Source organism: Tribolium castaneum, unplaced genomic scaffold (assembly GCF_031307605.1).
Source record: "Tribolium castaneum strain GA2 unplaced genomic scaffold, icTriCast1.1 ptg000017l, whole genome shotgun sequence".
Taxonomy (NCBI): Eukaryota; Metazoa; Arthropoda; class Insecta; order Coleoptera; family Tenebrionidae; genus Tribolium; species Tribolium castaneum.
In genome coordinates, this window is record NW_026986632.1 from 189,057 (window position 1) to 204,231 (window position 15,175).

At 28.4% G+C, this 15,175-nt stretch overlaps 1 long non-coding RNA gene across 4 annotated transcripts; it reads right to left on the reverse strand.

The window, feature by feature from the left end:
- Positions 1-10,871: 10,871 nt before the first annotated feature.
- Positions 10,872-14,692, reverse strand: LOC135267410 (uncharacterized). Of its 4 annotated transcripts, none has more exons than XR_010335834.1 (4): positions 13,636-14,692; positions 12,541-12,658; positions 10,999-12,487; positions 10,872-10,894 (listed from the first exon to the last, which is right to left on the reverse strand). It is a non-coding gene; the product is annotated as an uncharacterized LOC135267410 (long non-coding RNA). The 4 variants fall into 4 exon arrangements; XR_010335836.1 differs by lacking the exon at positions 10,872-10,894 and having other exon boundaries at positions 12,270-12,487; positions 13,636-14,190; positions 14,277-14,692; XR_010335837.1 differs by lacking the exon at positions 10,872-10,894 and having other exon boundaries at positions 12,270-12,487; positions 13,763-14,692.
- Positions 14,693-15,175: the final 483 nt, after the last annotated feature.

A 15,175-nucleotide genomic window follows, 5' to 3' on the forward strand; every position in this document is an offset into this window, starting at 1 on the left:
ATTTTATCAGCTTGAATTTTAGTAAAAAGATAAAAATTGATAGGAGTAACTGTTTTCGAGATATAAGCAAGAAACCAAAACACTGTTACCTTAATTAAGCGTTTGCATATAAGCAAATTTAGTACTATTAGTATTATTATTATTAATGTTATTGTTATTAATATGACAACTAAAGACAACTCTGAAACCTTTAGTGACTTTTATGTCTTTTCCTTTTTTCTCTACTAAAGTGTTAGACACAGTTAAATTAGTTTAATTTCCGTTTTTCAAACATTTTATTTTAAAGCAAATTTTTGTTAAATATTATTTATATCCAACTCTATAACTCGCCTATGGTTGGTCCTACAAGAAAAATGCAATTAACTATTTTGTAGGAAATTTTATCAGCTTTAATTTTGACAGATAGATAAAAATTGATAGGAGTAACTGTTTTCGAGATATAAGCAAAAAACCAATAAGAAAACTGTGACTGTTACTGAACAAAAATGTAATTCGGTTTTCAATGTTTGAGACGAAGACGAAACTGCAGCATTTAAAAACGACTCTGAAGACTTCAGTGACTTTTATGTCACTTCCTTTTTCTTCTAATAAAGTATTGGACCTAATAAATTAAGTGTATTTTAAATCACAAGACATTTTCTGTTAAAGCACTTCTTTTTTAAATATTAATTATTTTCAATCTTATATCTCGCTTATGGTTAGTCCTACATAAAAAATGCAAATAACTATTTTGTAGGAAATTTTATCAGCTTGAATTTTAGTAAAAAGATAAAAATTGATAGGAGTAACTGTTTTCGAGATATGAGCAAGAAACCAAAACACTGTTACCTTAATTAAGCGTTTGCATATAAGCAAATTTAGTACTATTAGTATTATTATTATTAATGTTATTGTTATTAATATGACGATTAAAGACAACTTTGAAACCTTTAGTGACTTTTATGACTTCTTCTTTTTCCTCTACTAAAGTGTTAGACACAATTAAATTAGTTTAATTTCAGTTTTTCAAACATTTTATTTTAAAGCAAATTTTTGTTAAATATTATTTATATCCAACTCTATAACTCGCTTATGGTTGGTCCTACAAAAAAAATGCAAATAACCATTTTGTAGGAAATTTTATCAGCTTTAATTTTGACAGATAGATAAAAATTGATAGGAGTAACTGTTTTCGAGATATAAGCAAAAAACCAATAAGAAAACTGTGACTGTTACTGAACAAAAATGTAATTCAGTTTTCAATGTTTGAGACGAAGACGAAACTGCAGCATTTAAAAACGACTCTGAAGACTTCAGTGACTTTTATGTCACTTCCTTTTTCTTCTAATAAAGTATTGGACCCAATAAATTAAGTGTATTTTAAATCACAAGACATTTTCTGTTAAAGCACTTCTTTTTTAAATATTAATTATTTTCAATCATATATCTCGCTTATGGTTAGTCCTACATGAAAAATGCAAATAACTATTTTGTAGGAAATTTTATCAGCTTGAATTTTAGTAAAAAGATAAAAATTGATAGGAGTAACTGTTTTCGAGATATAAGCAAGAAACCAAAACACTGTTACCTTAATTAAGCGTTTGCATATAAGCAAATTTAGTACTATTAGTATTATTATTATTAATGTTATTGTTATTAATATGACAACTAAAGACAACTCTGAAACCTTTAGTGACTTTTATGTTTTTTCCTTTTTTCCCTACTAAAGTGTTAGACACAGTTAAATTAGTTTAATTTCCGTTTTTCAAACATTTTATTTTAAAGCAAATTTTTGTAAAATATTATTTATATCCAACTCTATAACTCGCTTATGGTTGGTCCTACAAGAAAAATGCAAATAACTATTTTGTAGAATATTTTATCAGCTTTAATTTTGAAAGAAAGACAAAAATTCATAGGAGTAACTGTTTTCGAGATATAAGCAAGAAGCCAAAAAACTGTTACCTTAATAAAGCGCTTGCATATAAGCAGATTTAGTACTATTAGTATTATTATTATTAATGTTATTGTTATTAATATGACGACTAAAAACGATTCTGAAGACTTTGGTGACTTTTAAGTCTTTTTCTTTTTTCTCTACTAAAGTGTTAGACACAATTAATTTAGTTTAATTTCAGTATTTCAAACATTTTATTTTTAAGCAAGTTTTTGTTAAATATTATTTATATCCAACTTTATAACTCGCTTATGGTTGGTCTTACAAGAAAAATGCAAATAACTATTTTGTAGGAAATGTTATCAGCTTTAATTTTGAAAGAAAGATAAAAATTGATAGGAGTAACTGTTTTCGAGATATAAGCAAGAAACCAAAACACTGTTACCTTAATTAAGCGTTTGCATATAAGCAAATTTAGTACTATTAGTATTATTATTATTAATGTTATTGTTATTAATATGACAACTAAAGACAACTCTGAAACCTTTAGTGACTTTTATGTCTTTTTCTTTTTTCTCTACTAAAGTGTTAGACACAATTAATTTAGTTTAATTTCAGTATTTCAAACATTTTATTTTTAAGCAAGTTTTTGTTAAATATTATTTATATCCAACTTTATAACTCGCTTATGGTTGGTCCTACAAGAAAAATGCAAATAACTATTTTGTAGGAAATGTTATCAACTTTAATTTTGAAAGAAAGATAAAAATTGATAGGAGTAACTGTTTTCGAGATATAAGCAAAAAACCAAAGTAAAAACTGTTACCGTTTCAGAACAAAAATGTAATTCAGTTTTCAATGTTTGAGACGAAGACGAAAATGCAGCATTTAAAATCGACCCTGAAGACTTCAGTGACCTATATGTCACCCCCTTTTTTTTTTAATAAAGTATTGGACCTAATAAATTAAGTGTATTTTAAATTACAAGACATTTTCTGTTAAAGCACTTCTTTTTTAAATATTAATTATTTTCAATCTTATATCTCGCTTATGGTTAGTCCTACATAAAAAATGCAAATAACTATTTTGTAGGAAATTTTATCAGCTTGAATTTTAGTAAAAAAATAAAAATTGATAGGAGTAACTGTTTTCGAGATATGAGCAAGAAACCAAAACACTGTTACCTTAATTAAGCGTTTGCATATAAGCAAATTTAGTACTATTAGTATTATTATTATTAATGTTATTGTTATTAATATGACGATTAAAGACAACTTTGAAACCTTTAGTGACTTTTATGTCTTCTTCTTTTTCCTCTACTAAAGTGTTAGACACAATTAAATTAGTTTAATTTCAGTTTTTCAAACATTTTATTTTAAAGCAAATTTTTGTTAAATATTATTTATATCCAACTCTATAACTCGCTTATGGTTGGTCCTACAAGAAAAATGCAAATAACTATTTTGTAGGAAATTTTATCAGCTTTAATTTTGAAAGAAAGATAAAAATTGATAGGAGTAACTGTTTTCGAGATATAAGCAAAAAACCAATAAGAAAACTGTGACTGTTACTGAACAAAAATGTAATTCGGTTTTCAATGTTTGAGACGAAGACGAAACTGCAGCATTTAAAAACGACTTTGAAGACTTCAGTGATTTTTATGTCACTTCTTTTTTCTTCTAATAAAGTATTGGACCCAATAAATGAAGTGTTTTTTAAATCACAAGACATTTTCTGTTAAAGCACTTTTTTTTTAAATATTAATTATTTTCAATCATTTATCTCGCTTATGGTTAGTCCTACATGAAAAATGCAAATAACTATTTTGTAGGAAATTTTATCAGCTTGAATTTTAGTAAAAAGATAAAAATTGATAGGAGTAACTGTTTTCGAGATATAAGCAAGAAACCAAAACACTGTTACCTTAATTAAGCGTTTGCATATAAGCAAATTTAGTACTATTAGTATTATTATTATTAATGTTATTGTTATTAATATGACAACTAAAGACAACTCTGAAACCTTTAGTGACTTTTATGTCTTTTCCTTTTTTCTCTACTAAAGTGTTAGACACAGTTAAATTAGTTTAATTTCCGTTTTTCAAACATTTTATTTTAAAGCAAATTTTTGTTAAATATTATTTATATCCAACTCTATAACTCGCCTATGGTTGGTCCTACAAGAAAAATGCAATTAACTATTTTGTAGGAAATTTTATCAGCTTTAATTTTGACAGATAGATAAAAATTGATAGGAGTAACTGTTTTCGAGATATAAGCAAAAAACCAATAAGAAAACTGTGACTGTTACTGAACAAAAATGTAATTCGGTTTTCAATGTTTGAGACGAAGACGAAACTGCAGCATTTAAAAACGACTCTGAAGACTTCAGTGACTTTTATGTCACTTCCTTTTTCTTCTAATAAAGTATTGGACCTAATAAATTAAGTGTATTTTAAATCACAAGACATTTTCTGTTAAAGCACTTCTTTTTTAAATATTAATTATTTTCAATCTTATATCTCGCTTATGGTTAGTCCTACATAAAAAATGCAAATAACTATTTTGTAGGAAATTTTATCAGCTTGAATTTTAGTAAAAAGATAAAAATTGATAGGAGTAACTGTTTTCGAGATATGAGCAAGAAACCAAAACACTGTTACCTTAATTAAGCGTTTGCATATAAGCAAATTTAGTACTATTAGTATTATTATTATTAATGTTATTGTTATTAATATGACGATTAAAGACAACTTTGAAACCTTTAGTGACTTTTATGACTTCTTCTTTTTCCTCTACTAAAGTGTTAGACACAATTAAATTAGTTTAATTTCAGTTTTTCAAACATTTTATTTTAAAGCAAATTTTTGTTAAATATTATTTATATCCAACTCTATAACTCGCTTATGGTTGGTCCTACAAAAAAAATGCAAATAACCATTTTGTAGGAAATTTTATCAGCTTTAATTTTGACAGATAGATAAAAATTGATAGGAGTAACTGTTTTCGAGATATAAGCAAAAAACCAATAAGAAAACTGTGACTGTTACTGAACAAAAATGTAATTCAGTTTTCAATGTTTGAGACGAAGACGAAACTGCAGCATTTAAAAACGACTCTGAAGACTTCAGTGACTTTTATGTCACTTCCTTTTTCTTCTAATAAAGTATTGGACCCAATAAATTAAGTGTATTTTAAATCACAAGACATTTTCTGTTAAAGCACTTCTTTTTTAAATATTAATTATTTTCAATCATATATCTCGCTTATGGTTAGTCCTACATGAAAAATGCAAATAACTATTTTGTAGGAAATTTTATCAGCTTGAATTTTAGTAAAAAGATAAAAATTGATAGGAGTAACTGTTTTCGAGATATAAGCAAGAAACCAAAACACTGTTACCTTAATTAAGCGTTTGCATATAAGCAAATTTAGTACTATTAGTATTATTATTATTAATGTTATTGTTATTAATATGACAACTAAAGACAACTCTGAAACCTTTAGTGACTTTTATGTCTTTTCCTTTTTTCCCTACTAAAGTGTTAGACACAGTTAAATTAGTTTAATTTCCGTTTTTCAAACATTTTATTTTAAAGCAAATTTTTGTTAAATATTATTTATATCCAACTCCATAACTCGCTTATGGTTGGTCCTACAAGAAAAATGCAAATAACTATTTTGTAGAATATTTTATCAGCTTTAATTTTGAAAGAAAGACAAAAATTCATAGGAGTAACTGTTTTCGAGATATAAGCAAGAAGCCAAAAAACTGTTACCTTAATAAAGCGCTTGCATATAAGCAGATTTAGTACTATTAGTATTATTATTATTAATGTTATTGTTATTAATATGACGACTAAAAACGATTCTGAAGACTTTGGTGACTTTTATGTCTTTTTCTTTTTTCTCTACTAAAGTGTTAGACACAATTAATTTAGTTTAATTTCAGTATTTCAAACATTTTATTTTTAAGCAAGTTTTTGTTAAATATTATTTATATCCAACTTTATAACTCGCTTATGGTTGGTCTTACAAGAAAAATGCAAATAACTATTTTGTAGGAAATGTTATCAGCTTTAATTTTGAAAGAAAGATAAAAATTGATAGGAGTAACTGTTTTCGAGATATAAGCAAGAAACCAAAACACTGTTACCTTAATTAAGCGTTTGCATATAAGCAAATTTAGTACTATTAGTATTATTATTATTAATGTTATTGTTATTAATATGACAACTAAAGACAACTCTGAAACCTTTAGTGACTTTTATGTCTTTTTCTTTTTTCTCTACTAAAGTGTTAGACACAATTAATTTAGTTTAATTTCAGTATTTCAAACATTTTATTTTTAAGCAAGTTTTTGTTAAATATTATTTATATCCAACTTTATAACTCGCTTATGGTTGGTCCTACAAGAAAAATGCAAATAACTATTTTGTAGGAAATGTTATCAACTTTAATTTTGAAAGAAAGATAAAAATTGATAGGAGTAACTGTTTTCGAGATATAAGCAAAAAACCAAAGTAAAAACTGTTACCGTTTCAGAACAAAAATGTAAATCAGTTTTCAATGTTTGAGACGAAGACGAAAATGCAGCATTTAAAATCGACTCTGAAGACTTCAGTGACTTATATGTCACCCCCTTTTTTTTTAATAAAGTATTGGACCTAATAAATTAAGTGTATTTTAAATCACAAGACATTTTCTGTTAAAGCACTTCTTTTTTAAATATTAATTATTTTCAATCTTATATCTCGCTTATGGTTAGTCCTACATAAAAAATGCAAATAACTATTTTGTAGAAAATTTTATCAGCTTGAATTTTAGTGAAAAGACAAAAATTGATAGGAGTAACTGTTTTCGAGATATGAACAAGAAACCAAAACACTGTTACCTTAATTAAGCGTTTGCATATAAGCAAATTTAGTACTATTAGTATTATTATTATTAATGTTATTGTTATTAATATGACGATTAAAGACAACTTTGAAACCTTTAGTGACTTTTATGTCTTCTTCTTTTTCCTCTACTAAAGTGTTAGACACAATTAAATTAGTTTAATTTCAGTTTTTCAAACATTTTATTTTAAAGCAAATTTTTGTTAAATATTATTTATATCCAACTCTATAACTCGCTTATGGTTGGTCCTACAAGAAAAATGCAAATAACTATTTTGTAGGAAATTTTATCAGCTTTAATTTTGACAGAAAGATAAAAATTTATAGGAGTAACTGTTTTCGAGATATAAGCAAGAAACCAAAAAACTGTTACCTTAATAAAGCGCATGCATATAAGCAGATTTAGTACTATTAGTATTATTATTATTAATGTTATTGTTATTAATATGACGACTAAAAACGATTCTGAAGACTTTGGTGACTTTTATGTCTTTTTCTTTTTTCTCTACTAAAGTGTTAGACACAATTAATTTAGTTTAATTTCAGTATTTCAAACATTTTATTTTTAAGCAAGTTTTTGTTAAATATTATTTATATCCAACTTTATAACTCGCTTATGGTTGGTCTTACAAGAAAAATGCAAATAACTATTTTGTAGGAAATGTTATCAGCTTTAATTTTGAAAGAAAGATAAAAATTGATAGGAGTAACTGTTTTCGAGATATAAGCAAAAAACCAAAGTAAAAACTGTTACCGTTTCAGAACAAAAATGTAATTCAGTTTTCAATGTTTGAGACGAAGACGAAAATGCAGCATTTAAAATCGACTCTGAAGACTTCAGTGACTTATATGTCACCCCCTTTTTTTTTTAATAAAGTATTGGACCTAATAAATTAAGTGTATTTTAAATCACAAGACATTTTCTGTTAAAGCACTTCTTTTTTAAATTTTAATTATTTTCTATCTTATATCTCGCTTATGGTTAGTCCTACATAAAAAATGCAAATAACTATTTTGTAGGAAATTTTATCAGCTTGAATTTTAGTAAAAAGATAAAAATTGATAGGAGTAACTGTTTTCGAGATATGAGCTAGAAACCAAAACACTGTTACCTTAATTAAGCGTTTGCATATAAGCAAATTTAGTACTATTAGTATTATTATTATTAATGTTATTGTTATTAATATGACGATTAAAGACAACTTTGAAACCTTTAGTGACTTTTATGTCTTCTTCTTTTTCCTCTACGAAAGTGTTAGACACAATTAAATTAGTTTAATTTCAGTTTTTCAAACATTTTATTTTAAAGCAAATTTTTGTTAAATATTATTTATATCCAACTCTATAACTCGCTTATGGTTGGTCCTACAAGAAAAATGCAAATAACTATTTTGTAGGAAATTTTATCAGCTTTAATTTTGATAGAAAGATAAAAATTGATAGGAGTAACTGTTTTCGAGATATAAGCAAAAAACCAATAAGAAAACTGTGACTGTTACTGAACAAAAATGTAATTCAGTTTTCAATGTTTGAGACGAAGACGAAACTGCAGCATTTAAAAACGACTTTGAAGACTTCAGTGACTTTTATGTCACTTCCTTTTTCTTCTAATAAAGTATTGGACCCAATAAATTAAGTGTATTTTAAATCACAAGACATTTTCTGTTAAAGCACTTTTTTTTTAAATATTAATTATTTTCAATCATATATCTCGCTTATGGGTAGTCCTACATGAAAAATGCAAATAACTATTTTGTAGGAAATTTTATCAGCTTAAATTTTAGTAAAAAGATAAAAATTGATAGGAGTAACTGTTTTTGAGATATAAGCAAGAAACCAAAACACTGTTACCTTAATTAAGCGTTTGCATATAAGCAAATTTAGTACTATTAGTATTATTATTATTAATGTTATTGTTATTAATATGACAACTAAAGACAACTCTGAAACCTTTAGTGACTTTTATGTCTTTTTCTTTTTCCTCTACTAAAGTGTTAGACTCAATTAATTTAGTTTAATTTCGGTTTTTCAAACATTTTATTTTAAAGCATATTTTTGTTAAATATTATTTATATCCAACTCTATAACTCGCTTATGGTTGGTCCTACAAAAAAATGCAAATAACTATTTTGTAGGAAATTTTATCAGCTTTAATTTTGAAAAAAAGATAAAAATTGATAGGAGTAACTGTTTTCGAGATATAAGCAAGAAACCAAAAAAATGTTACGTTAATTAAGCGTTTGCATATAAGCAAATTTAGTACTATTAGTATTATTATTATTAATGTTATTGTTATTAATATGACGACTAAAGACGACTCTGAAACATTTAGTGACTTTTATGTCTTCTCTTTTTTCCTCTACTAAAGTGTTAGACACAATTAATTTAGTTTAATTCCGGTTTTTCAAGCATTTTATTTTAAAGCAAATTTTTGTTAAATATTATTTATATCCAACTCTATAACTCGTTTATGCTCGGTCCTACAAGAAAAATGTAAATAACTATTTTGTTGGAAATTTTATCAGCTTTAATTTTGAAAGAAAGATAAAATTTGATAGGAGTAACTGTTTTCGAGATATAAGCAAAAAACCAATAAGAAAACTGTAACTGTTACTGAACAAAAATGTAATTCAGTTTTCAATGTTTGAGACGAAGTCAAAAATGCAGCATTTCAAAACGACTCTGAAGACTTCAGTGACTTTTATGTCACCTCCTTTTTCTTCTAATAAAGTATTGGACCCAACAAATTAAGTGTATTTTAAATCACAAGACATTTTCTGTTAAAACACTTTTTTTTAATTAATAATTATTTTCAAACTTATATCTCGCTTATGGTTAGTTCTACATGAAAAATGCAAATAACTATTTTGTAGGAAATTTTATCACCTTTAATTTTGGTGAAAAAGTAAAAATTGATAGGAGTAACTGTTTTCGAGATATAGGCAAAAAACAAAAAAACTGTTACCTTAATTAAGCGCTTGCATATAAGCAAATTTAGTACTACTAGTATTGTTATTATAAATGTTATTGTTATTAATATGACGACTAAAGACAACTTTAAGACTTTAGTGACTTTTATGTCTCCTCCTTTTTCCTCTACTAAAGTGTTAGACACAATTAATTTAGTTTAATTTCGGTTTTTCAAACATTTTATTTTAAAGCAAATTTTTGTTAAATATTAAAAACTATAAATTGGCTTAGATTGCCTAAAAACACAGATCACACATGATCTTTTGCATAAAAATGAGAAAACGCTCATGTAACACACAAAATAAGCTCCATTTTTCCTTTTTAAAAGTATTATTATTATTATTACTTTTGTTACTATTACTATTATTATTATTATTATTATTATTATTATTATTATTATTGTTATTATTATTATTATTATTATTATTATTATTATTATTATTATTATTATTATTATTATTATTATTATTATTATTATTATTATTATTAATATTATTATTATTAAAGACCGATTATAACTTTTGTATAGTAAATGTTTTTATACCAGTTTTAAAATGAGTTATTAATTTTAGACAATTTCTTGCCTAAAAACACAGATCACAGATGATCTCTTGCATAGAAATGAGAAAACGCTCAGATAACACAAAATAAGCATCATTTTTGCTTAGAAAAACTAAGCTTTAATTTAGAAAGAAATTTATTATTATAAGTATTATTATCATTATTATTATTATTATTATTATTATTATTATTATTATTATTATTATTATTATTATTATTATTATTATTATTATTATTGTTTCTTTTATTACTATTATTATTATTATTATTATTATTATTATTATTATTAACTTTTGTATAGTAAATGTTTTTATACCAGTTTTAAAATGAGTTATTAATTTTATTCAATTTCTTGCCTAAAAACACAGATCACAGATGATCTCTTGCATAGAAATGAGAAAGCGCTCATATAACACACAAAATAAGCTTCATTTTTGCTTAGAAAACTAAGCTTACTTTTATTTCTATTATTATTTTTATTATTATTATTATTATTATTATTATTATTATTATTATTATTATTATTATTATTATTATTATTATTATTGTTATTATTATTATTATTATAAAATGGCGACCACGACACACGTCTGTAAACAGTGCCGTGAATCAGTAAATATAAACATCGACAAAGTGATCCTTTGTTATGGAAAGTGCAACACATGCATTCACTATGCATGCAGCCCATACAAACCTGGAGAAATCAAGGTACTAGATAACTACAAGGAAAATATCAAATGGGTGTGCGACTCCTGCAGAATCAGACCCTCGCAAGAGGAAGCGATGAGACACCTTATAGATATTGTAAGTAACCTTAAGGGAAAAATTGACGACTGTCTGAAACAAATACAAAATCAAAACGGAACAATACAAAGGTTAGATCAGCTGTTAGCGGAGTCACAAACCAAATCGTCCAAACCAATAACAAGATCCAACAAAGGACACACAGATGTCATCACAAACCAAGAAAGAGAAAACCTGACGAACGTAAAAGCTCAGAAAAAAAGTAACAAGCCATCTGACAGGGTGATAGAAAACAACAAGCAAAAAAAACAAGTTGACAAGGAGGGTAACACAGTCCAGGACAAAAAACCCGAAACAAGCCAATCATTAAACCAACGAAACGACGAAAAAGAAAAAGACATCAGGACAAAGGTTGCAAAAAAATCGAAACAGGACGTAATCACAGGGACAGCTAGAGTAGATGAGGCTGACGGCTTCAGAGGCGCCCGTAAGATGGGATGGCTGTTTGTTGGCCGTGCAACAAGTACTACGACAGAAGATAAAGTATCAAATTATCTCAAACAACTACATCCTGATGAACATTTCACCGTGGAAGAACTACCCAAGCACATCAACAATAAGAGTCAAAATAAATCCTTTAAAGTTGGACTACGATTTGAATTAGTAGAAGAAATGATGAAACCTGAGTCGTGGCCCGAAAACCTAACCATACAGAGGTTCAAGTTTTTTCGAAGACCCCAACAAATCGGTAGGTTTTGAAAACCTAACCACAATAATAAACTATAACATACAATCACTATCGAAAAAAATAGACGCACTGACTATACAGTTAACAGAAGACGAAGTAGACATTGTAATTATCACTGAGCACTGGTGCAAGGACAACACCCTGGAAAGCTTAACCATCCCAGGATATAATATTATAAGCCACTTTAGCAGATCACTTAACCAGCATGGCGGATCCTTAATCGCAACAAGGGAGGGTATTTCCGCAAAAAATATTGAAGGCATTAGACCCCTATGTGAAGAATTCACTGCAGAAATCTCAGCTGCTGAGATTCCTTCAAAAAACTTAATAATAATGGCGGTATATCGATCTCCAAATCAGAACTTCAAGCACTTCATAGATAAAATTAATGAAGCACTAGAAAACCTGACACAAAGGAACCACTCTAGACGATACATTGTCGCTGGGGACTTTAACACCAATATTCTCAAGGATGGCGTCGAACAATCTTTATTAATCGAAACTTTCACAACATATGGTATGCAACCACTAATGAGAGAGGCATCTAGAACAACTGAAACTTCTTCTAGCTGCATAGATAATATATTTTCAAATATTAACATAGAAGAAATCTTCTCAAAAGAGACAAAAAGTTGGTGCATGTCTGATCACTACTGTCAAGTCCTGAAGATTAAGAACCCAGTGCAAGAACCTAGAAAACCAGAAAAACATATATACAGAAGAATAAATGAACAGAATACTTACTACTTTAAGGAGTACTTAACCGGAATTGAGTGGGCTCGTGTCTTCAAACACCGTAATGCAAAAGAGGCCTACACTGTCTTCCATACAACTCTGACAGCTGCCTTTGACAAATTCTTCCCTAGAAAAGAAAAAATTAATAAACCAAAATTCAATAAGAGACCTACGTGGATTAGTAAAAAAATCATGAGTATGAAAAATACACTAGAAGCTCTACAAACAATAGCAAGAGTTGAGAAAAGCCAACAATCAGCTGAGGTCTTCAAGTCATATAAACGCAGCTACTTCCAAGAAATTGAAGAAAACCACAGAAACTACAACGCTTATATCCTAAACAATGCTGATAATAAGCAAAAAGCCATTTGGAAAATCATCAATACAAAAACGAAGACAAGCAATACCAAAGAATGCAAATTGAATGCCGACGACCTCAATCTCTACTTTGCCACGATAGGAGAGAAAACGTCAGACAGTATAAAAAAAATCGACAAAGATCCTTGTGATTTCCTCAAGGCGTGTAAAAGCAATGCAAAATCGTTTTGGTTAGCGCCTGTTAGTGAAGAAGAGGTCACAAGACTGATAAGATCCTTAAAATGCAAAAACTCCAAAGATGTGTACGATATGTCTACGTCATTTTTGAAAGAAATACTCCTAGAAATTACAAATCCACTTACTATGCTCATAAACAAAAGTTTTATTGAAGGATACTTTCCTGACGAGTTAAAGGTGGCAAAAATTATTCCGGTTCCAAAAGAAAAAGGCGAAGTAGAAAACATCAACAAATTTAGACCAATCTCTATTCTACCTACAATTTCAAAAGTCTTCGAGGCTGCTCTGAAGAATCGTTTAATGAAGTATCTTGAGCAAAATGACTTATTTAGTGAGTCACAACATGGCTATAGAAGTGGTAGATCAACCATTACTGCAGCATTGGATCTATACAAGAAAATAACAAGAGCCCTAGATAACCGAGAAATGGTAGAAGTAGCGATGTGCGATCTAAGCAAAGCGTTTGACACCCTGCCACACAAGTTGATTCTACAAAAATTACAACACTATGGGATACGAGGGATCACGCAAGAAATTTTTAAGTCCTACCTTGAAAATAGAACCCAGATAGTAAAATGGAATGAAAAATGGTCAAAGCCTCTGCCAACAAGGTGTGGAGTGCCCCAGGGATCAATCCTCGGTCCACTGCTATTTATAATCTATGTAAATGACTTGCCTATCAATATGAGAGTGGATGGACAGTGTCTATATGCGGACGACACTTCCTTCTGCATCAAAGAAGAAACAGAGGATACGCTAAAACCAAAAATGAGAAAAATCCTTGAAGATGCCAATGAATGGTTCACAGCAAATAAACTGAAACTCAATGGAGACAAGACTCAGGAACTATTTATATCTTCAAAACCCACCAACGTCACATCGGTAAAATTCTTGGGATTTTACCTAAATAGCAAAGCATCTTGGAAGGACCACATTCAGGAAACCTGCAAAAACCTAGCATCAGCTTTATTCAGTATCAGAAGAATCAAGAATATCTCAACTCCCCAAGCTGCAAGGGTGACATACTTTGCTAACTTCCACAGCAAAGCCACCTATGGTATACTTCTATGGGGTACTTCATCAGATGCTGACAAGATCTTCGTCCTGCAAAAGAAAGCAATCAGAATCCTGTGCCAAATGAACTATCGGGAAAGCTGCCGCCCAGCCTTCAAACAACAACAAATTCTTACCATCCCTTCCGCGTACATATTGAGCTGTCTGAGGTACGTCCACAACCACCTCCACGAGTTCATCAAGAATGGCTCATATCACGAGCATAACACAAGACACGCTGACGCGCTCTCAACACCGTACCATCGGCTTAAAGTGTCACAGCACAGCATTGACCATTGGGGCCCGAAGCTTTATAACAAGCTTCAGGACCCGATGAAGAGACTAGCTCCGGCTCTGTTTGAGAAGAAGGTAAAGGACGCACTATTAGAAATGAGTTATTATTCTATCCAAGAGTTCCTGGATAACCCTCCAGATTTAAAATAAATGTATGTATTGTCCCATATACACTTACATGTACATAATTATATGACGCGCCATGTATTATTTATTGATGGCAATAAATCTATTATTATTATTATTATTATTATTATTATTATTATTGTTATTATTATTATTATTATTAAAAACTTATATTAAACAGACAGAAAATGTCGTATTCTGACACAAAAAAACGAATTACGTTATAGACTTGACGAGAACGGCGTATCTCGGACTCTTATAGGACTCTTATAGGGTCAAAAATTATCAGTTTGGATTAAAACAAATTATTTTTGTTGACTCTCAGTCTGAATTGTTTATCAGTTCAAACAAAAACGGCTTACTTTAGACGATCTTTTGCTTTGAACAAGAAAACTTACATCGAACAGACTAAAAACGTATTAATCTGGCATAAAAGAGCAATTTATGTATCACTTTGGATAAAGGCAGCTAATCCTATTCGTTTCATTGCTTAAAATAGACAAAATTGTTAATAAATCTAACAAAAACGCTGTATTCTAGCACAAAATACTAATTACATTATAGTTTCGACGAGAATAGCTAATTTGGAATGATTCTATGCTTCCAAAGGAGTAAA